Source organism: Falco rusticolus, chromosome 2 (assembly GCF_015220075.1).
Source record: "Falco rusticolus isolate bFalRus1 chromosome 2, bFalRus1.pri, whole genome shotgun sequence".
NCBI lineage: Eukaryota > Metazoa > Chordata > Aves > Falconiformes > Falconidae > Falco > Falco rusticolus.
This window is the reverse complement of record NC_051188.1, coordinates 60,903,187-60,925,072: the sequence shown is the minus strand read 5'-3', so window position 1 is coordinate 60,925,072 and position 21,886 is coordinate 60,903,187.

Sequence of the window (21,886 nt, the reverse complement as noted above, 5' to 3'; positions counted from 1 at the left end):
AGAGAATTTCCCTGGTCATTTGGCCAGTGTAGCCAGCTCTGACTCTAAGCACCTGCATTCTGGTCACTTTCTCTTAAGACCCTTTCGCTATGGATCCAGGGTAAATTGGTATCAAATTGGGAACTGGGTTAATTAGACACTGTTGGCCACCTTTCACATGCTTTTTGTATATTGCGTGTGTTTGTGCAAGGGGAATGGTAGTCTTACGCAAACAACGATAATGTAATTCAATACGTCAGTGCTCCATTACTTTCTTACACTTCACCTTGGTTCTCCCTTGGTGCTTAACTCTAGCAACCTCATGCATGCTGTTTTTCTTCTCATCTTTATGCAGTAAATGAGAATTTGCATTCAGAAAGATAATATGGGACTGAAAAAATACAGTTGCTTACATTCCTTTGAATTTAGCAGGAATTAGAAAACTAATTAAGAGCTGGATGTTTGGCTATGATTGTAGATCTGAGTGTTGGCAAGTGGTTAACAGCTATCTCAGTTTGTGAGAAAAATAAAAGATTTATGAGAGTGTTTTTTTTGGGCAATGTGAGAAAATAGAGTGCTCTGAGAATCCCTACATTACTGCACAGGCATTAATCTGATTTCACTTTCAGTGTTGATCTGTATTCATAAATACATTAAATGATCAGCAAATCAAACTCTGAATACTATATTCGTTTAGAGCACAAGCTAGGAACAACATGAAAAATGAGCTTGGAGTGCTTTTTACTTGAACTTTGTATGTAACCATATTAAGATGCTGAATATTTCAAAGGCTGAAAGTAATTATAGCATTTGACTTTTAACCATATTATATCCTTTGCCTTATTTCTCGTCCTCAGCAAATGTCAAGTGGGTGTTGTGTGAAACTGAAAGGGATCAATCTTGGGAGAACATCCACCTTCAATAAGTGGAACTCCAGATTACACAAAGCTGCCGGCATAAAAGCAGCTGTAAAAGCAAGTTCCGTCTGAAAATGAAACAATTTTCTCTAGAAAAATGAACATGAAAGTTAAAGTAAGGACTTAACTGAAATCATTATGCTTTTAGAAAGTGTACCTTATTTCTAACAGTGTTTGCAATCAAATTAAATCTGTGATGTGGGTTTTAGTTTTAAAACTTTCTATTTCTTCTTTCCTAGAGTTGGCATATTTATATAAGAAAGCCAGTCCAAATATGCACTCTGGTCCTGAGAATTATGTTCTACCTAGCAAGCTTGAATTTCTTTGTAAATTCAGGACATTCTTTTAAAAAAAGCATATAAATTCTTTGAGCAGGATGTTTTTTCAGAGATGTAACTCACCTCCAAGGGACTGTATCTGACTTATCTTAGTAAAAAAGAGCCCAAAACCAGGGCTTGTTTTGTAATGCAGGTACAGAGTGCAGAGTGCAGGTGACAACTTGAGCTGTGAAAGCTTGTATTATAAAACCTGCACCCACACATTCTGAAAGCTCAGCCAGGTTTATCAAAAGGTTAACTAAACTTGTGAACCTTTCAAGTAAACCTATGGTTAATTTTGAGTGAATCTTGACTGATTTATGGTTATATGTGTCTGACATACCAAGGTTCACATTTTTTTCTTACTGTGTTATACTTGGAGTTATTTTGGTTTATCTGAGCCTGGAATTCAAACTGAGTCTCATGAGAGACAACCCCCTAGAAACTAAAACCAAGGACACTGATAAAAATCTGAGGATGGAAATTGCTGAGTTTCAGACAGGCCTGGATACAGCAAAGCCTCCTTTTCAGCCCCTTTGAAACCCTGCAGTCTGCACTGAGAATAAAGCTGAGGTATGTTTAAGGGAGTTTTGGCTGAGTGGAATGATTGACCTTTGAGAAGATAAAGGCAGAAGTAGTAAATAAATGCAGTTTTTCAAGAGGAGATGCAAAATAGCTGTATGTGCTCTACATCATGTTGTAAGCTGAAGTTTCTTCCTAATTTCCTATTGCATGGTTCTGTAGGAAAACCCAGGACACGGTGCATCCTCAGAGCCAGAAAATGGAAGCAGCATGTCTAGGATACTCTCATGTCCTATCTAAGCTTGGCTACCACAGCAAACAAAACACAGGTGTGCAACTGCAGTGTGCAGCAGGCCCAAACCCACTGGCATCTTATGAGAGTTTGTCTCTCCTCTCAGTTTTGGTATGACTCCATGCTTGCTTCGGGCCTGGCCTGGCCATATGAAGCAGACAGAGGGTCTGCGTGACCACACGGATGCACTGAGAGATGCTGTATTGTGCTGACCTTGCTAGCCTTTCACCCCTCACTTAGATCTGTGTCTCCACTGCTCTTAAGCAAAGACATGGATGGGGGTCTCTGTGAGGCTGGAGGTGTCTCCTCTACAAAGCCACCAGCGAGGCTGAGCCTCCACCACAGGGCAGGTCACAGCACCTCAGGCCCTGCTCCACAGGAAGGGAAGAGGCAGGGGAGGCAGAACAGTATTCCTCATTTTTTTCCCAAAGATAGATGTATCTGGCCCTCCTGGAAGTTAGAAATGCTCACAGTTTTTGCAGCTGGACATAGCTTTGGTTGGGCTTCTGCTCTGAATTGCCCTCTGCCGAAATCTGTCAGGGTCTCATGATGATATGAGGATCCCAGGGGCACCCGTGTTTCTACATAAATATCCAAATAACATTCCTGAAGAGAGGTGTTCTCATCATCCTCCACTGCCTTAGTTTGTTACATAGTTTTACATGAGTTTGTTTCACTGCTTTAGTCGATTAAACAGATAATAATGACCTTGAAGTCAGGTGTGACAACTTTCACATTAAATTTCAGCCTCATGTCCTGAACTCTGCTCAGTCTATAAAAGGCACAAGTGAATATATATACAATATGGAGGCTATTGTTTCCTGTCATCTGGAGTATAATTTTTATTGTTCTAGGTGATTGCTTTTTATGTCTAGCTTGAAATAGAGTTCTTGTAATTGTACTGTTTACTTCTCTGGAGAAGCCAGATTGTTTTCCTGTTCTCTTTTGAAACTTAATGAATTCCTTCATGAAAGGTGAGGAGCTGAATAGAAAAGACCTGCTTATGGGCCAGATGCTTCTGACTGTATACATATGTAGGTCCCCACAGTCTCAGTACACAAGGGTTTCCCTGCAGCAGCTTCAAAACATAAAGATCAAGAAGCAGCCAGGACATAGACAAAATAATTACTAGTTATGAAATAACTACTACTACTAAATCAAGTACTTTGTACCAAAAATAAGCTGACTTTATGACAATCTATTTTGCTAATTGTGGTAGTACAGATGAAGGAAAAAGTTGGGACTAGATCATTTATTAAGAGAGTTATAAAAACAGCTCACAGATAGTTAAGTATTGACATTATCTTTCACAGGATGAACAAATGTCAGCTATATAATGAAATTAAAACCAACTATATTCCAACCTGGGTTTAAATGTTTGGAAAGGAGCACCTTCATGATTTTCTTAACGTGTTTTGTTAATTAAGTTAGTGGGACGTGTGCTCCCAAGTCCCTCATGTGCTGCTGAAAATGTCCCAATACATCAAGCTGACAAACTTTATTTATGTGATTTAAAAAGCATACCAAATCCCACTCCATGCTCCAAGAACCCTGCCAGTTATTTAAAGCTACAGAAATAAATAACGGTCTCACAGACTCGTGGTCTGTACTACATGCACCAGCATGTAGTACATATGAACTACATACCCCATTCTTCTTTCTGTCCATCTCGAATGTCTGTCAAAACAAGGAGTCTGTACTGCCACCCCAAAGGTGTTTTGAAGTACTTAGCCCAAAGGCAGGGAGAGCAGGCTAACGGAGTGATAGCAGCCAGATGACAGGCGGCAGTGGGTGATGTGGGGCAGTGTGACAGTGGCAGTGGGTGATGTGGGGCAGGCTCTGCACTTCTGAGCTGAAGACTGAGGAAATGCTAAAAAGCGCACTGTGAGGGACCACAGAGGACTGATGTGGTACATGATGGTGCCAGGAGAGGCATAAAGAAGGCAGACCTCAGCGGTGGGGAGATAGTCTTAAAGTGTAGATATAGATCAGTTTTACCATCTGGGGAGGTTTTCACTGGGTGTTAACAGAGCCATGTAGCTCTGACCTTTCAAAGAAGGCCTACGCCAGTGTGAAGCTTCTGGTTTTATGAGTACAAGGGAAGGACCACTGTGACTAAGTAGATCTCTGCTTGTCTTGCAACTCTGTATACTGAAAACTTGGTATTGTTTCTAACACACGGGCTGCATGATGAGTCCATGCAGGACTCTGAGGGCACTGATAACTTTAAGTCCGATTTGAAAATCCCTAAGCTCTTGAATATGTAAGCTTGGCTGCATTTTTCATTCTGTAACTCTGTATCACATACTGTTTGGTAAAGTCAAAATATTTGGATGGACTGAACTGACCTCTGTCACAGCAACTAAGACAGTGACTCACAGCTATAAGGTTGTCAGCCTTTCTGTGGATACAAGATAGAATAATAGAAACACAGAAAAAAGTGCTGAATGTGAGATGAGCTGGCTCTATTTCTCTTTGTTGCAGCAGCTGTCCTCAGCCTAGCCTGGAGGACATGAGAAAGGAGGTGCAGAAGAAAGTCTCCACTCTTTGGTCTTTGCAACAGGAGACCATCAACTGCACTGTAGGTGTGGGACCACTATACCAATGAATGAAAAGAGCCTGAAAATGTTCCCAGGCTCTGACTGCTGGACCAGAAAACAGACCACGTTCCTACAAATAAATTCCATCATTTTCTGAAGTCAGGTGGCTGTGTGAAAAAGTGCCTGTTGGAAATGGTCCCAGGAATATTTTCATTCCCGAGCTGATTTGGGAAATTTTTGAGAGTGCTGGATGGCACGTGTGCCAAAAGCGTGCCAGGAAACAGTTTGACAGTTTAGGGAATAGCTATATTAGGGAAAAGACTCAATAAGAACAGAACTATGGATGAAAACATCTGATACTGAGGATCATCTCTTCACTGACATTCAAACTCTTTGTATTTCAGAGGGTTTTACTGTTGCCTGTCTTTAGCCTGCTCCTGCGGACAGAATTTTCATTAGCAGTCAAAGTGCATTAGATGCCCTCTGAGACTGCTCCTCCAGGTTTATTTTTATCTTAAAGGAATTCATTTTGCACATTCCAAGTGTGATGTGAACCAAAGTGCAGGAAGTGGGAACTACTGGGAGATTGCTTCAGTGGTACCTCCTGATCTGAACTAAAATGCTACCACAGATGCACCCAGAGGCAACTGCATCCCAGGATCTGAGAACATTCCCAATCACAGTTTAATTTACCAGTTCATCCAGTTCAACTGCAAATAAAAATTGTGTAAGGTTTTGGCACGCTAAGCGGAAATTTGATTTTAAAATTTTATTGCTAAAATTGAAAAAAATCTCTACTGAATGTTTGAGCTGTCATTCAAGTGCCTAGAATAAAGTTGGGAAAGTTTGCAAGCAAACGCAAAAAGCACGACTGTTATATGTAGGCTGTGTTCATTAAGTGTTTTAAATGTGGCTTGCTAGTGTATCTGAGAAGGACAAAGAAGGGGGGTGGGGGGAGAGAAAGAGAGAGGCTGTGAATGCTAAAAGGAAAGGGAAAGGCGTAAGCAGGTTTTCTTCTTACAGATTAGAAAAATATTCACAGAAAATTTACAACCAAAATTTCCAGTCCCGGCTACAGCAAGCGATGTTTGGCACACCGTATCTGTGGGTCGTGAGCTTTAATTACACCACATTATCTTTCTGTGTAAGGTCTGGACAGCAGTTGCCTTTAGGTTGGAATCCAAACTGATAAGAGGCTTTTTATCGTTACACAGTACATCAGACATAGTTTGTAAGGAACAGATAGTCATCTGCTGTACCAACCTGCCTATTCTAGTTGAAGTTGCCTCCAGGGAACAGATACCAGAAACTTTACATTTAAAATACTTAGAAAGAAAGATTCCTGGCAAATGTGATGGCATAAGTGGTATTTAAAGAAGAGCTGTGTAATATAGTACCTAAATAATTTTATAGTCCCACTGCTATTTTAGTATGCTAGTAGGATATCTGAACCACTTGCTCTTGTACCTTGTCTGTAATGATGTTCTGCATAATGCAGCAAAAGGAATTCTCCATGCCTGAGCAGGGGAACAGAAGTGAACAGAAGTGCTTTTTACAGTTGATCTCTTATGGATCAAAGCAAACCTCAAACTTGCCTTATCATGTAAGTGAGGTTAGCGTCCTTGAGCTGTACTGTTACATGCTTATCCCATAGTTTCTGCTATGTTTGTGTTAACTGAAATTGCGCGTTTATAGATTGCACAGGCTTGATTTCTGCTGTTAGATGTTCGATGTGTCTACTAAACCCACATATTTTCAGGGTTTACTGTGAAATATATGCAGAAGTGATTAAAAATATGAAGATATTTACTTTGGGCTAACACAGCCTAAAAAAAAGTATAAAAATAAACTCATACCAGATACAGCCCTAGGGAGTGAAAGGAATAAAAAAAAAAAGAAAAAGAAAAAAAAAAAAAGAAAGAAAATCCCAAGAACTGGAAAATTGCTCTTTTTGTGTACACTTGTTATATTTTTGTTTTCCCTACTAATTTTTGCCCTCTCTGTATTTGTAAAACATAGCTTAAAAACAATATAGATGTGATGGCTGAAAGTTGGGAAATGGATCCTTATTGTGGTCATATGGTCAAAATGAATGAGGTATTTTTGTTCCTTACTACACATACATTTCTATCTGAAGCATTTTATACTTTCGTTGTATATTGTATATGTGAAATACAAATCATATAAGTGACAGGGTAACTACTTTTCAGTGCTAATCAACCCCATAAATGCTGTTTTAAAAGCAAACAAACAAAAGGCACTGTAATGTTTGACCTTAATGCCTTTTGGTGGTGATCTAGTACATTATGTGTCTGGATTGCATTGCTTGTCATAGATTTCAAGTTTTTCAGGGAAAAGTGTGTGTTCCATCTGGGTTTTGTGCCTTGCTGAGCGGTTTGACAGTTTCTACTAAATCATAATAATTAGAACAGCAAAGACTGTAATTGGTGTCTGAGAAGAAAAGTGTCTCATGAAGCTTACCCCATGGAACGGTCAATACATACTTTCTTAGCTGAAGAGAGCCATAATAGCCAAGAAACTTCTTATCCCTAGTCATGCATTTACCCCTTCCCATCAAATCTATATGGTGCCCTCATTGTAGGAAAACAGTTTAAATGGTTGGGTTCTGATGTTGGCTTCCTAGCTTTCCAGCCTGCAGCTTCTAATTTTTTGCTTGTTCAGCACTACTTCAAAAGAACACTTATTTTCCAGGAAAAAAATGCCTTAGAAAGGATCCTGGAAATGCACTCTGCATGTATTTGTGCTTTCAGCTACACTCTACTTTCATTTGCTGTTTTTTGTAAACCAGAGAGGTATGAGCCAGTTCTTGTCCCAAAGCCACGTAGCTAGGTCAGAAACTCAGGTAAAATTGTGGCAATAAATCAGGACTTTCATTAACAATATGGGTCCAGTTGCCCAAAGAACTCTGAGACTGGAGCTGGCATTCTCCCTGTTGGATTTGGACCCCCACACGGGCAGTGGTGTGCAAGTGGCTACTTAGAAATTCTCCATGAGTGAGTCAAAGACTGGCATACTGTGCTGGTGCCAGGCTTTCTATCAATTTTCAGACCTCTTTGCCAGTGACAGATCTCTGGTTTGGATGCCTAGATTGTGGTATCCTGTTCTTCCATGGTGCTTAGAAAAGAAACACTTGGTGCCTACTTCGGTACTGATGTTAAGTACTTACCTAACACTGCCAAAATCAGTGATAAAAAGAGAATCTTTACTTCAGTGGGAAAATTATACTGGCAGTAAGCTTTGTTTATAGCAGAAAATCAATATTTGTCTTAGCACTGTATGCTGCCTGGTTTTCTTTTTCTGTAAGCTCTAAGAGGTAGAGGTTACTAATGAAAAGTGCAGAGTAAGTTTTACCTCTCATCTAGAATAAAATGGCTCAGATCTCATTTAATTTTGTTCATTGATGGCCTGTTTGTTCTTTCCTTCAGCTGACTATACTGGGGTTTCGAGCCTGTGAGCAAAAGTATTTTTAAAGTAACTTCTATTCTAAGTCTTATTTTGGCATTCAGCTACTCAGGCTTTCTTTTGAACACTAACCCTCTCTGTACAAACAGGAATACTCCTTGTACGGTTGTGTTCTGGCATCATTAATACCACTGAGTTCTGCTGTCAACTGAATACAGCCAAGATTTCCCCTTTGCTCCCAAAAAAACTATGCAAAACTCCCTCAAGTTTTAATTTGTTTTTTAAAGTCTACTGAACATGTTTGGGCTAGCATAAACATGGGAATGCCACAAACACTGGACTGGTTAAGAAGAATGTCTGGGCTGGCATGAATTGAATAAGGTGCATAATTTAGATCAGGAGTCTGCAGACTTCACAGTGTAGAAGTGGTGGCAGCAACAGCACTCCCTCTCAGCTATGTACAGGAGCAGGAGAAGGCATATGATTTCTTACCCAAAGTTGATATATACTTCAGTCTGAGAAACCATGGTGTAGATTTTTCATTTAGAAGTTGCTCATTTATGCAGTTCTTCAGCTGATCTAAAAGCCTTGGTATGTGTGCACATGTGTATATAAGTATATACATGAATAAATAAAAAGATTATTCTCTGAGCTACCTACTAAATATTCAAACATATTATAAATCCTCTGTTAAAAAACCCACTAATTTTGCCTGTTTTAAGAATTTCCCCATAAAATAGTTACACAGAATTCCTGCATGTTGATGCAGAAAATAGACTACAATATGGAGTCTATGTAATCTTAGATCTGCTTTGCACGAAAACAATGTGCTGAACTCTTCCACATATAAAATACTCCAACTGTCCCTTACACATACACTCCACATACACTGCTCCAATCTTGAGACATTTGCTTCTCAGGGCAAGGAGTAAAGATACTCTGCAGTTCTGTTTTCAAGTGTTTGAGAGGTGCTTGATGTTACATTTTAGTTACACAGATAGATAGGTTCAGTAACTTATGAATTGTCACTACTTTACATTGGATCCAAAGACTTTGAAGCAAGTTTAGGTGGAGTGTTAGTGCTCACAATGCCTGTTGTGCTCTTGAATCTTTCAGACTTTGGCCCTAAATTGGTTGAAGAGTACTGCAGAAAAACATGGAATTTATTGCATTCAGGGTTTGCCACTGTTGCTGATTATGAATTATAGCAACTCCAGTGTTAATTAGGCCCAAATATTAAGTTCTTTGTGGATTTCGTGGAGTTTCTCTTCAGGAATTGAAGATTTGCCCTGGTCTGATAAGAGATATCCTTCCTTCCTTCAACCTCCCTGCCAAGGATAAATGTCAAATCAGTTACGAGCTTTTATACCTGTTTATGTATAGCATGAAATTGCTCTCATCTTTATGTGATTAATGCTATTAACTTCAGTGGGACTACTGAAGTAGTGGGTGAGCTGGATTTGACTGTGTAAATATGTGCTGTGTCTTGTGTATGATATATATATACAGACCACCTCTTTTACCCTCTATATAATTTTGGGTTTTTTTGAAATTTCTTTTTTTTCCTGAAAATCAGTTATAGCAGGAATCTGATGTGCCATCTGTATAGCAGTTGCTGTTGTCACTTCATCACCTTTCCGACTTAAAAAAATGTACCTAATGTAACATAATGTTAAACTGCTGTAGAAGGTTACGTTCCTGTGCCTGTTATTTTTAAATGTATTTCCTTTGTGAAAGATACAGGTTGAGAACCTGCTTTCATTGATATCAGGCACAATCCTGTCACTCATCTCAGTGGGAGCAGTGTTGGGCCCATAATTTAATGTCATGACTTGATCATGAAGTCACTCTTGCTGGACCTAATTGTCACTGAATAATATATCAATGACTTAATTGCAAATGAACATTTATTTCAGGTAAAAAATGGGGGGAAAGGTAAGGAGAAAATTCTGCAATACAATATCATCTTTTGTCTTATTTTTATAGCACTTATTTGCACTTTGAAAATTACTCCATGAATCATGTATGATTACCATGTAGTCAGCAAGTAAGGCTGGGCTCTGATCATACTAAGAGATCCTTAATGTGGACCTGATCCAAGGCTTACTCATGTCTTTTGGAATTTTTTTATGGACCATGAATATAAAGTTAATCTGGCCCTGCATTAGGAATCCTTTATTTCCCCAATTAGTACCAAGGCTTGAAATGTACCATGTGCACAATGTCTAAGAAGCACAAATAGCCATTAAAACCCTCAGATTAGGCCTTAAATGGGACATGAGTGATGCAGAGGTCTTTTGTTGAACTAGTGTATGGGGTGAACTGTTGTGAGGATGAACCTTCATCTAATTCACCCTTTCTTCCTGTATGTTTCTACATTTTTCTTGGTAGTGTTATTATTTTGTTAATTGAAAAAACAAATATTTTTCCCCAGTGTATTAAAATACATTATATTTTTCTCTCAGATGTTGGAAATTCTGTACTCTAATCCTAGGAACAAATATATATTACGATAGTGAACAGTATGTGGTGGTGGATTCTTATATTAAACCAGTTTGTGCCTCAACCCCCTTTTTTTCAGATTTCTGATTTACTGTTATAAGACGTTATGATTATTTCTAGTCCTGTTGATAAAAAATGTCTTTTTTTCCATAAGGACAAAACATGATTCACAAATGCACTTCAAACCCAACCGTTTTAAATGAGACCCTACACAATGAAAGTTGGTTTCATGCTGTCCCATGAATCAAGTAATAATAATTTCTGACATATTTATACTTGATAGTCATATCTACCACAAGGTACATTCTTGCATAAACTGAAGTTTAGTATTTTATAGTATCAAGGAAATATTTTTGCTTAGAAGGAAGGTAAAATCAAGACAAATCCTCATAAAACCTTGGAATGGCAAAAATAGTTTTAAACCAGCTTTTTCCCTTCCTCTGCTTCGATCCATTAGCAACTCAAGTTTTGCACAATTCAGGGAGCTTTCCTTTTGTGAGTGGCTTAGATTTGCAATTAGCATGAGAATGCTTTCTCCTTGCATAATGTCAAAATCACCATCTAAGGAAGCCCAGTCATTGTGTGGCTTGCAAAAATACCAAAAAGTGTACAAACGGTGATTTACTTCGCTGTGAACTAACTGGTCTTTTAGAACTTTTCCAGAATAAAAATGGTTTTATTTTAAAAAGAAATAAAAAAGAAATAAATTTCTGTTGATGTTGACACAAAAGTAGAGGCAATTTCCCTGGTACATTATTGATAGAACTCCAGCATCATCAGAGTATGTAGTGAAGATGGTGATACTGTTGTATGCATTGTTAATTTGTTTAAAATTCAGAAAGATGTAAATCCCATAGAACAGAGCACTTTTTTTTTTTCTGAAGGACAAATAAATAGCCTAGTAAATTGTTGCTTTCGTTCTGCAGATGTTTTAGATTCACTAATAGAGTGGTGAAAAAGCTGAAGTTTATATAGAGTGCTTATGCAAAGCATAAAATTGGGTTTTTATTGTTTTACTAAGAAAGCAACTGCTCTGTCTATGGGGAAGAAAATGATATTTTCTAATAGGGCAGAATGCTTCCAGATGTTTCCAAAAGAAAACTGAACATCTTAGTGAAATAACAGACCTCAGAAAATACAGATTTTTAAAGTGACTACTATAGTAGAATAAGTTAGTTCACCCGTCCACTGATCCACACTATCTGGACTTTGTATTCAGTCTCCCTGCTGCAGAATTAAGTGAGATTAAAGATATGCTTATATATTTGGTATGAGTTAAATTCATCTAAACATATGGAGGTCAGCAGTAGACCTAGAGACCTTGTATATCTTAAATTAATACATAAGTGCTACAGGGCTCTGGCTTTTCCCCAGGCATTAATTGCCATAAGAGACACATTTCTGCTCTCCTTGCTTTACAGCGAGTAGACAGGCCAAAGCAATGGGGAGACAGATGGAAACCCTCTTCTCAGGCTGGGTGATAATTTCTACAGAAAGGCAGTTGTGATGACTCTCTTCAAGGGCCCTCACATCAGCAGCAAATGTCCGTATTCATCAGCTCATGTGTGGTGGGCAGTATGCACAGGGATGGGCTGGAGTGGTGGCTCCTCAGCCCAGCCCCCCAGCCACCTGCGCACCCATGCCTGGACCTGCTCTCTTCCTGGCTGGGGTGAGAGCACCATGTCACTACTTGTAAAGCCCCCTGTAGGACCTATAGGTATGAAGTGAATTACTATTAGGATGAAAAACTAATTATCCTTTTCTTGCCATACTCTTACACAGTGGTGTTTTGAATTGATAATATCTTTCCTTTGCTCTTTCCTGCTCGATTACCTTCCCTTTAGTTTACACTGTCCTGCTCTTTCCCTCTTTCCTTTGCTATCAGTTGTCAGCTTTGCCACTTCTTCCCCTTTCTCCTCTGGTTTTCCCAAAATTATTCTCCAGACCTTATTCTCTTCTTTTTCTCTGCATTTTCCTTTTAATGCTTTTTCTTAGGCCCTGTAAAAGGTCTTCCAATTAAAATATCATCTATAACTTTAGCTTCTATTTCTAACATGCCTTTTTTACAACTGATTTTGTTTAAATTTCCCTTAAGTTTGGCACAAATAGATCGCAGTCTGAAAAGACCTTATGATTAGTTATGGATTGAAGGACATTGTTAGAGAAAAAAAGGGATTAAATACCTCCAATAATGCACAATGGAAAGAAAGGGGAGTTGTGCTGACAGGCTGGCTGAGGAATGCTGCTGTCCCCTAAAGCAGACACTACCACCATTTGTGAAGATTACGGCTACCCCATTTGCAGTGTCCTTCTCTATAGGAAGCAGTCAAAGTGAAACAGAGTATCTGAACTTTGAATGCAGACAGCAGAGAAGCATAAACAGGCAATCAAATCCAGCCATAAAAAACATGACATGATCTATACATAATACATTTGAACCCTAGCATACTGGATACTTTTTATTATAGTTATTAAGAAGAGTCCATGAGATCTGAAAAATAGCTTGATCCTAAAGGGAAACAAAAATGACACTCTTTATTTGAAACCATTACTTACTGTACCACTTTGGGGGCTTTAACTGCATCGTCTAGCATGGATCATCTTGGCACGCTACTTTTTCATCGGGGAATTCAGTTATGTAATTCACTATTTTTGGTACTTACTGGAGTTACAGGCTCTGTAGAGGGGAACACAATGTGGACTTCCGTGCTTCACGTACTTAGTAATAAACATATGGAATAAATTACCAGGAAAAGCAATTTGAAATAAAGAATACAAACGGATGAGGTTTGTTTCAGTGGAAGGAAGAAACAGAAACTTGTAATCCAACAGCAGAAAAGCTGGGACTGAAAGAAACTGGAAATGGGCAGGTAAGAGCAGGCGATCCTTTCTTAATCTGGTAACTGTTTGTATTTGAAGCTCTCATGTGTGCCTTTCATATTAAACACCACATTTGTGGGCATAATTACTTTGCTGTGCTTTCATAAGTCATCTTCAAATTCTTTAACCTCAGTGTTCTGAGTCTGCAATCATTTCCCAATTAATCACTGTAAACTGCCCGACAGCCTTTAACAGCCACTGTGATGAAGCTGGAATGAATCTATATGTTCAGTTCCAAGGGGCAGGTTTCAAACCCCCTTACTCTACTTTTAGCAGATGAAAGCAATAAAGATGGTATGGCATTTTGCTAAGACACCATTTCTACACCATTACTAAAATACTAACTTTTGTGGTCAGAAAGTATCACAACTGTCTACAGGCAACATCGAGAACTCTCATGATGTATGGGAAAAAGACACAAAGTAAGAAGCAGGCCTTGCTGTTCTGTGGGAGGAAAATGAGTAACTGGCTTTAAGGAAGTGTCTTAGGTAAAATTTAGTAGGAAGTGCTGGTGGAAGGAAGCTACTGTTGTTAGAAGGAAATGTCAGTGACTAGGTGAGTCTAATTCTGAGTAAAATGCTCAAGAGATTTGTTACCTCTTAACAAATCTGGGAAGAAAAATTGCTATGGTGCAATGATTTCCAGAAATACAGAAGAAAGAGAAACTGCACTCAACAGAGCAGTGTGTGGAGTAAACCTATCTGTCCATACATAAATTTTGTACTATCCTGCTGCTTAGGTAGGATTTGCATGTTGCGTAAGCTTGAACATAGCTCTTTCTATAGGTTTGATTTTCACCTACTGCCTGTGCTTCTAGCAGACTTTAATGTGCAGTGTTTAAGAAAGATGGTAAAGATTCTGTGATTAAAATACTGTAGTATTGGGTAAGGCACACTTGCCAGCATAAGCAAGAGTAGTATTACTGCGAAGGCTCTTCTTGGTATCGTACAATGGAGAAGACAGAATTGTCCTTCTGGAAAAGGAACGAAAACTACAAAATAATTGGTTTGCTGTCTGTCCCTCCCTCAAAGCCTGAGCAACCAGAAGATCTCACTGACTTCAGCATACTTGCTGAAAGAACTGTATTTCCTATAAAAGGAAAGGGGTTTTAATGGAGGTTCTGTCAATAATGTAAATTACTTCTTCCTGGTTTTCAAATATTTATTTTCTCACTTTTAATTAAGATGAGGCAAGAACGTGATAGGTAAGATACCCAAACTCACAAATCGTTGGTATTCAAAAACTATGAGAAATGCTTCTAATAGTGACAAGATTACAAAGCTGCAACTATAAAATATAATTGTTATATGGCATGACATTTTAGATTCTACTTGTGATTATTATTCTTCAATAATTTTATTTTTTAAAACTATACAAAGATGCAACATATTCCTATAGGAAATCAAAACTATATAAAGATGCAACATATTCCTATAGGAAATCACATTTTAAAATATGGGGAAATCTAGCTGTTCTGACATTTAAAGTGAGATTTTTTTTCAAAGCTGTCCCATGGGTTATGGAGATACAGGGAGTCCTAGCATTCAAATCCTGTAACAGGGTCTGAAAATGTGAGCCTAAACACAATGTTAGAAAACACAATAGGTCAGATTTCTTCATCAAGACAACTGTGCAGTGCTATCAATAGAATATTGCTCTGTTTCCTTAACCGAAAATTTGTTTCAATATGTGCCAGATGCTGCAAAAAATATTTAGATAAGTTATTCTCAGCATGGGCTACAAAGTCAGTCAGACCCTCAGCATTTGTTATGTTTCTGCTGCCTGGCTGTAAAGATGTCAAGGAACTTTCTCAGCTAATGCTGCTTACTAAAAAAGGTTTCTTTCACACAAATGCCCCATCCTGCAAGCTCCTGTGGTGCCTCTGAGCTTTTACTGGGAATTCATTTTGTTACCCTTGAGATGCTGAGCATCTGTATTGCTGATCCTAGGGCTTTGGGTACTGCTACCGTATAGTTATCCTTAACACAAAACATCCTGTGGTAAATAACAAATGAGGAGGAAAAAAATAAATATAGACAACACTACTGCAGACATTTTAGAATCAGATGAACTTGGAAATAAAGCATACACATACACATGCTATCCTCATCTTTATTTGTATGTCAAATTATTCTCTGTCTATGAGGAAAGCAGAATCTGTTAACGACTGACCTGTTGCTCAGCTAGCTATAAAGAAATCATTAACCTATTATGATGCACACATGCTGTTCCACCTGGCAGGAAGATGTTTCAATCTTAGTTTTTGACAAAGATTTCAAGAAAGACAGCATGCTCAACAGGAGGAAAATCAACTGAGGATGATGTAGAAGTAGGTGATTTTTTTTTTAAAGATCATTAAAGGAATCTTTAATGAATTAAAGGAATCTTTAATGAAAGCTGCTAATTATAAAGTGCCACAGAAAGAAATAGAGAATCCTGAGTACATTTTGGGTAGAGCAACGACATCCTTATGGTTCAAAATAAAATAAGGCTGTGTGGAAACCAGGCTGAGAATGCTAGAATCATAAGATTATGTGAGGAGGGCTGTTTTGTCCCAGAGCAACCTTTTCCCTCAGCCAGAAGAAGCTTAGGGCAGCAAAAGGTATATAGCAACTACCTCCACCCTGGGGCAGGCAGCTATTGCTGTTCAAGAGAGGGTCTCCCTTACCTTACTGCTGAAGTGCTTTGTCTTCATTTTCTCAAACTCCTGTTGGTCCCATGTCGCGACGGAGGGAAGACACAGTCGCTCAATATGAGTGATCAGCAGACTTCGTTTATTGTACCTTACAGTCACCTTTTATGCCTTGTTATAATTAGCTCATACATATTACAAAAGTTAAGCTCATTATTGGTTAGTTGCCTAAATACCAAGCCCACCCCTAGTTTCTCTTCTGTAGTTTTCTGTTCCCACCTGCAACATTCTTTTCCCACCAAAATCTTCCTGTTATTGTGTAACAAGGACAGCCAAAGACAGTGTATTTTGCTTTACTTCAGATAAGCTGAGAGCGATGTGCATTTTTGTCCAGCCAGCTGGACTATGTCTATGTGACCCTTTTCAGCTAGCCAGTTATCCACAATTCCCCCATTTTTATTTTGGGCGACATAGGCTTGGTTGACCATTTTCAATAACAGCGTTTTAACACAGGAAAATACACAGCCAACTTATAAAATCTCAGTTCAGAAGTATAATTCCTGAAATACTTGAAAAATAAAGTTAGCTTGAAGCTTTAATTTAGATGCTTTTTCTGTTCCAGTGATATAAAAAGTTTAAAAAATTCAAAGGTAATTTTAAAGTTCTGAACATGGACTAATGCAAGCTCAAAACCCCAAAAGAAACCAAACTGATGTTTGACTAGGAATATTTGCAAATATTTTAGTGGAAAATCCCTGACCATTAACAATTTTCTGTCCAAATAACAACTGCCCTTATGCAACCAACCAGTCCATACAATTTCTGAAGAATACCTCATTGATATCAAAGAATTAACAAAGGGGAAAAATTAGTTCTAAGCTATATACATTCATAAGTGTTTTTTTCAATAGTTACATACAGATTTACACACTAAGCCATAATGGCTTGTAGGTGATACACACAAGAAGAGTACGTTGCTTATCTGTCTGAATGTCTATGCTAAATTTGACAACTGTGCCACAAGCCAAGCCTACATGGGTGCTGTATGTTATGCACGTTCCTTAACGAACAGAAGTATAATAGACAAATTCCCAAGATCTAGTCCCCAACCTAATTATATTATTTTGTAGCCAATTAAGGAAAATAACACAAATGTGCATATCTACATGTGCACACACCTTTTAGTTCAGAACCAATCTGTGATAAAAGGCCTTAGCCTTAAGGCATCATCAAATCTTAACGAGTACAGTAATTAAAAATGCAGTCTTACTGTAAGTGCGATTTATGCTGACATTCCCTCAAATGCTACACGTGAGTATTTCTCACTCAACTGCCTCAAGGTAAAATAGTAGTATTCGTTAATATGTATTAAAAAATCATTAATTCTCTACAATAGCAGTTGACTTCCATAACACTATGTAAGCAAAAGAGGCCTAAGATGGGTTTTCTGAATACTAACAATTTATTTTAGACTGTCTAAACTCAGGTCTTGAAAGATTTCACTCTGCCAGACATAGAAACACTGTTGCACTCCAGTTGTGATATCCCTTTTCCCAAGTTGTCACATGCACATCTCGCTCAAGCAACATTATTGTCAAAGTTTCTCTCTGCTACATAAAAGCATGTTGCACTTGTAGATATAAAAGACAGCACCCTTACTTAGATTATTACCTTATTACCTCATAACTCTTAGTATACCTTGTATCTCTGATTACATCACTTCAAAAATTCACCAGAAGCAGATAAAACCACAGCCTCAGATTAAACTACACCTTAACTGCTGATTCAAATAAAGGCATTCTCTTCAGATATGCCTAATGCTTACAAATAATTTTGGCTGGTTTTGATCAAGAAAGTATTATTACAATAATGACCAAAAATAATAATCCCGTTTGCAAAATGCCTTTAAGCCAGCCTCCTAGTCCCAACCAATTTCCACATTCAGAATACAGCATAAATACAGAATACAGCATAAATTATCTCCATCAAGGCAAAAAGGCTTCTCTTTAAGCACAGAGATGTTTGATAGTTCAAGGCAGAAACCCATTTCTTGTAGGTGACATCTGAAGCACTTTTTTTTTTTTTTTTTTTTTTTTTTTTTTTTGTGGGGGTTTGTAATCAAGTCCGTATTTTTCCTTGAGAAGCTTAAGCTGTTCCTCTTGTTTCAGGAGTGTTTCCAACTCTGATTTGTCGACTAGGTCCGTATTTCCCAAAGATATCATACATTTCCTCCGCTGTGATTTCATACGGCAGGTTCCGAATATAAAGGGTCCGATTGACCTCTGGGGGCAGCCAGATGTCAGCTCGCTTGGCCGCTTGCATCGCCATGGCGCCGATCGGAGCGGGGGGGGGGTGCCGCCTTGGAGAGAAGCCGCGGCCGGGAAGGGGCCTGCCGGGCTGCGCCGCCACTCGCCGCTGCCGCGGGGGTCCCGGATGCTATCCCATACGCTAATAACCCGGGTAATGCCTTTTTACAATCTATGTCCCGAACGCTCCGCTTTTCTAAAAAGCATATGAGCGAATCGTACGTCGCTTGTCTCTCCATACCTTCGCCAGCGCTGTTGCAGCCTTTGCGAGACTTCGGCGACGCGTGGCCGGCGGGACCCTCTGTAGGTGCTCCCGGGCGCGGGGACTGTGCCCGTCCGCCTCCTGCGCTGCTTTCGGCACCGGTACCCGAATCTCCGTCGAACCGTGGCTCGCAGGTTCAGCCCTCTCTAGGGTCCCTGTTCGGGCGCCATTTGTCGCGACGGAGGGAAGACACAGTCGCTCAATATGAGTGATCAGCAGACTTCGTTTATTGTACCTTACAGTCACCTTTTATGCCTTGTTATAATTAGCTCATACATATTACAAAAGTTAAGCTCATTATTGGTTAGTTGCCTAAATACCAAGCCCACCCCTAGTTTCTCTTCTGTAGTTTTCTGTTCCCACCTGCAACATTCTTTTCCCACCAAAATCTTCCTGTTATTGTGTAACAAGGACAGCCAAAGACAGTGTATTTTGCTTTACTTCAGATAAGCTGAGAGCGATGTGCATTTTTGTCCAGCCAGCTGGACTATGTCTATGTGACCCTTTTCAGCTAGCCAGTTATCCACAGTCCCACTTGATCTTTTGAGTTAGAGTAATCCTTTCCTTGTGTTTGCCAGACAATAGAAAGTTGGGAGGGGTGAATGATACATCAGAGGGTTGTGTCACCCTTTAGAGGGATCTGTACAAGCTGGACAATTGGGTCAAAGAGGTCTCATGTTGTTCCGTGATGGGAAATAAGAAGTCCTTCCTGTGGGAAGGGATAGCCAGCCCCATGCACAAATATGGACTGGGAGGCAACTGTCTGGAAAGTAGCTCTGCAGAGAAGGACCTGGGGTTCTTGGTGAACAACAAGTTGAACATGAGCCAGCAACATGCTCTTGCGGCAAGGAGGACCAATGAGCTCTATTAGGCAGAACATTGCCAACAGGTCAAGGGAGTGATCCTTCCCCTTTACTCAGCACTGGTGACACTCATCTGGAGTTCTGGGTCCAGTGTTTGACTCCCTGGTACAAGAAAGACATGGACTTATTGGAGCATATCCAGTGAAGGGCTGTGAAGACGATGAAGGGACAGGAACATCTCTCCTATGAAGGAAGGCTGAGAGAACTGGGACTGTTCAGCCTGGAGAAGAGAAGACTCAGAGGAGTCTCATCAATATACATATATATATATATACCTGATGGAGGGTGTAAAGAAGTCAGAGCCAGACTCTTCCCAGTGGGGCCCAGGTAGAGGGCAAGACGCAATGAGCACATTAAAACACATGAAATTACCCTTGACTGTAGACAAATACTTCTTTTTACTCTGAAGGTGGTCGAGCACAGGCAAAGGTTTCCCAGAGACATTGCAGAGTCTCCATTCTTGGAGATAATTGCAAACTGGTTTGGACATGCCTCTGGGCAAGCTGCTCTAGGGGACCTTGCTTGAGTAGGCGGGGTAGACTAGATGATGCTAAGAGTTTCCTTCCAGCACAATCCATTCTGTGGTTCTGTGTTCTGCTGTTGTAAAATTCTTCTTAGGTTAATATTGTGTTCAGATAACAGAGAACTAAAACAACTCAAGAAAAAATGTTTGGCCTCAGTATGGATTACTTGACTTCAGAATGAAAATAGAAAATGAAGAAAGTATAGGTAATATATAGAGTTTGTTTTGTATATGGTATGTGAAAAGAGTTATCCTAAGCATGCAACTGCAATGTGGAATTCCCTAGCATAGTAAGAAGCATTGTTGTATTTATTTAAAAATTCTGAAATGAAAGTTGTATGAATTTTTTCATACATCGTAAGGACTGGTAAGTTCCATATTTTTGTTGGAATATAAGAGGAATATTTTATACGGCTAACTGGATAACTGTCAGAGTGGCAGCAGACAAAGCAAGCTTGATTGTGCCAATCATTTTGGGGATCTGCTGAAATAATTCCTCAGTTTTTAAAATCCAGCCCCATGGACAAAAAAAGATGTACCAAATTTTTATGTGATTTATCACCATAATTAAATCTTTAAGAAACAGTACAAGACTAATATGGTCCTTAGTATAGTTTGCAAGAAGTCAGGGGAGGAGCACCAGGTTATCTGATGTGAGCCATTAGAGTTCAGTGATGTACTGTATGGCGCAAATTGGTCAGAACTTGGGAAAATAGAGAAATAAACCAATTTCTTAAAAGCGTAAATGATTTGGAATAGAATGAAATGAGTGCATAATCTAAGAAGCTGAAAGGATCTCTGGGGCACAACTAGAGAAGGATAAAAGTAATTAAATTTCTACCTACTAACTATAGGTGCAGCAGAAAGCTGCAGGTAGCTGTACTTCTGGCTCAGGAGCCCTCTGTGTCATTTCAGACAGAAAACTCGCTGTGAAGTCAGAGGAAATAGGCACATCTCATTCAACAGAAGAAAGTTGAGAAACAGAAAAAGTGTTCCAAACCAAATCTAAAACCCCCACTTATTTTATGCCTGAAATCTTTAACTGTAAGGCTGGAGGAAGTACTTGGTAAAACCCAGGAAACTGACTTGGTGTGTGGATTAACTGTATGAGCGAGCAAATAGAAGTCTAGAAAATAAACTGAAACAGTATGACTACAAAACAGCATGTTGGTTCAGAAGCTATGTATGACACCTTAAAAAAGATTTCAAGCTTTCAGTCTCAAGAAAAGACATGGAAAGGAGTTGAAGCCATTTACTAAGGGTAGGGATAGTCTCAATAATCTGCAGAACAGAGCTAACCCCCACTCCAAGTAGTCCATGAATCATGGCAAAAAAACCCACTCCACCTTAAAAAACGGGTTAAGGAGAGTAGCTTGTAAGGTTCGATGCAAATATGACCAAGTATGCACACTTGCTAGTCACTGTACTGAATGTTTAAACTTTGCATATGCAGGGACCCCAAAGAACTAAATAACTGTATCAGAAGTGAACATTTTCCATGACCTACAATAGGAAAAATGCTGGAAAAGATGTTTAACTTAAACTCTTTCACTAGGCTTGATTGATAGCAGGGTTTTGGTATGGGTAATTAGAGAAACAAAGTTTGTGTCTTTGCATGTTCAATATTTACTTAAATAGATGCTATTTTCAGACTGTCTTTTTGGTTATGCTTTGCTCTGCGTTGTGCATAAAAAGTCTGATGTCACAACAGCTATTAAGTCTGATGTCAGAACAGTTATTAAATCTGATGGTGTTTTACACTATGGGGAAACAGTTCAAAGTGTGATAACAAAGAATGAGCAACTTTTGAAATGTTCAGAGTGTAGGCTAATACTATAGAAGTAAGAATTTTTAAAATCTATGCAATAGAAACAACATACCTGGGAGAGAGGTTAGCATAGCAAAGGTTGGAGCTAGGTGAGCTATGA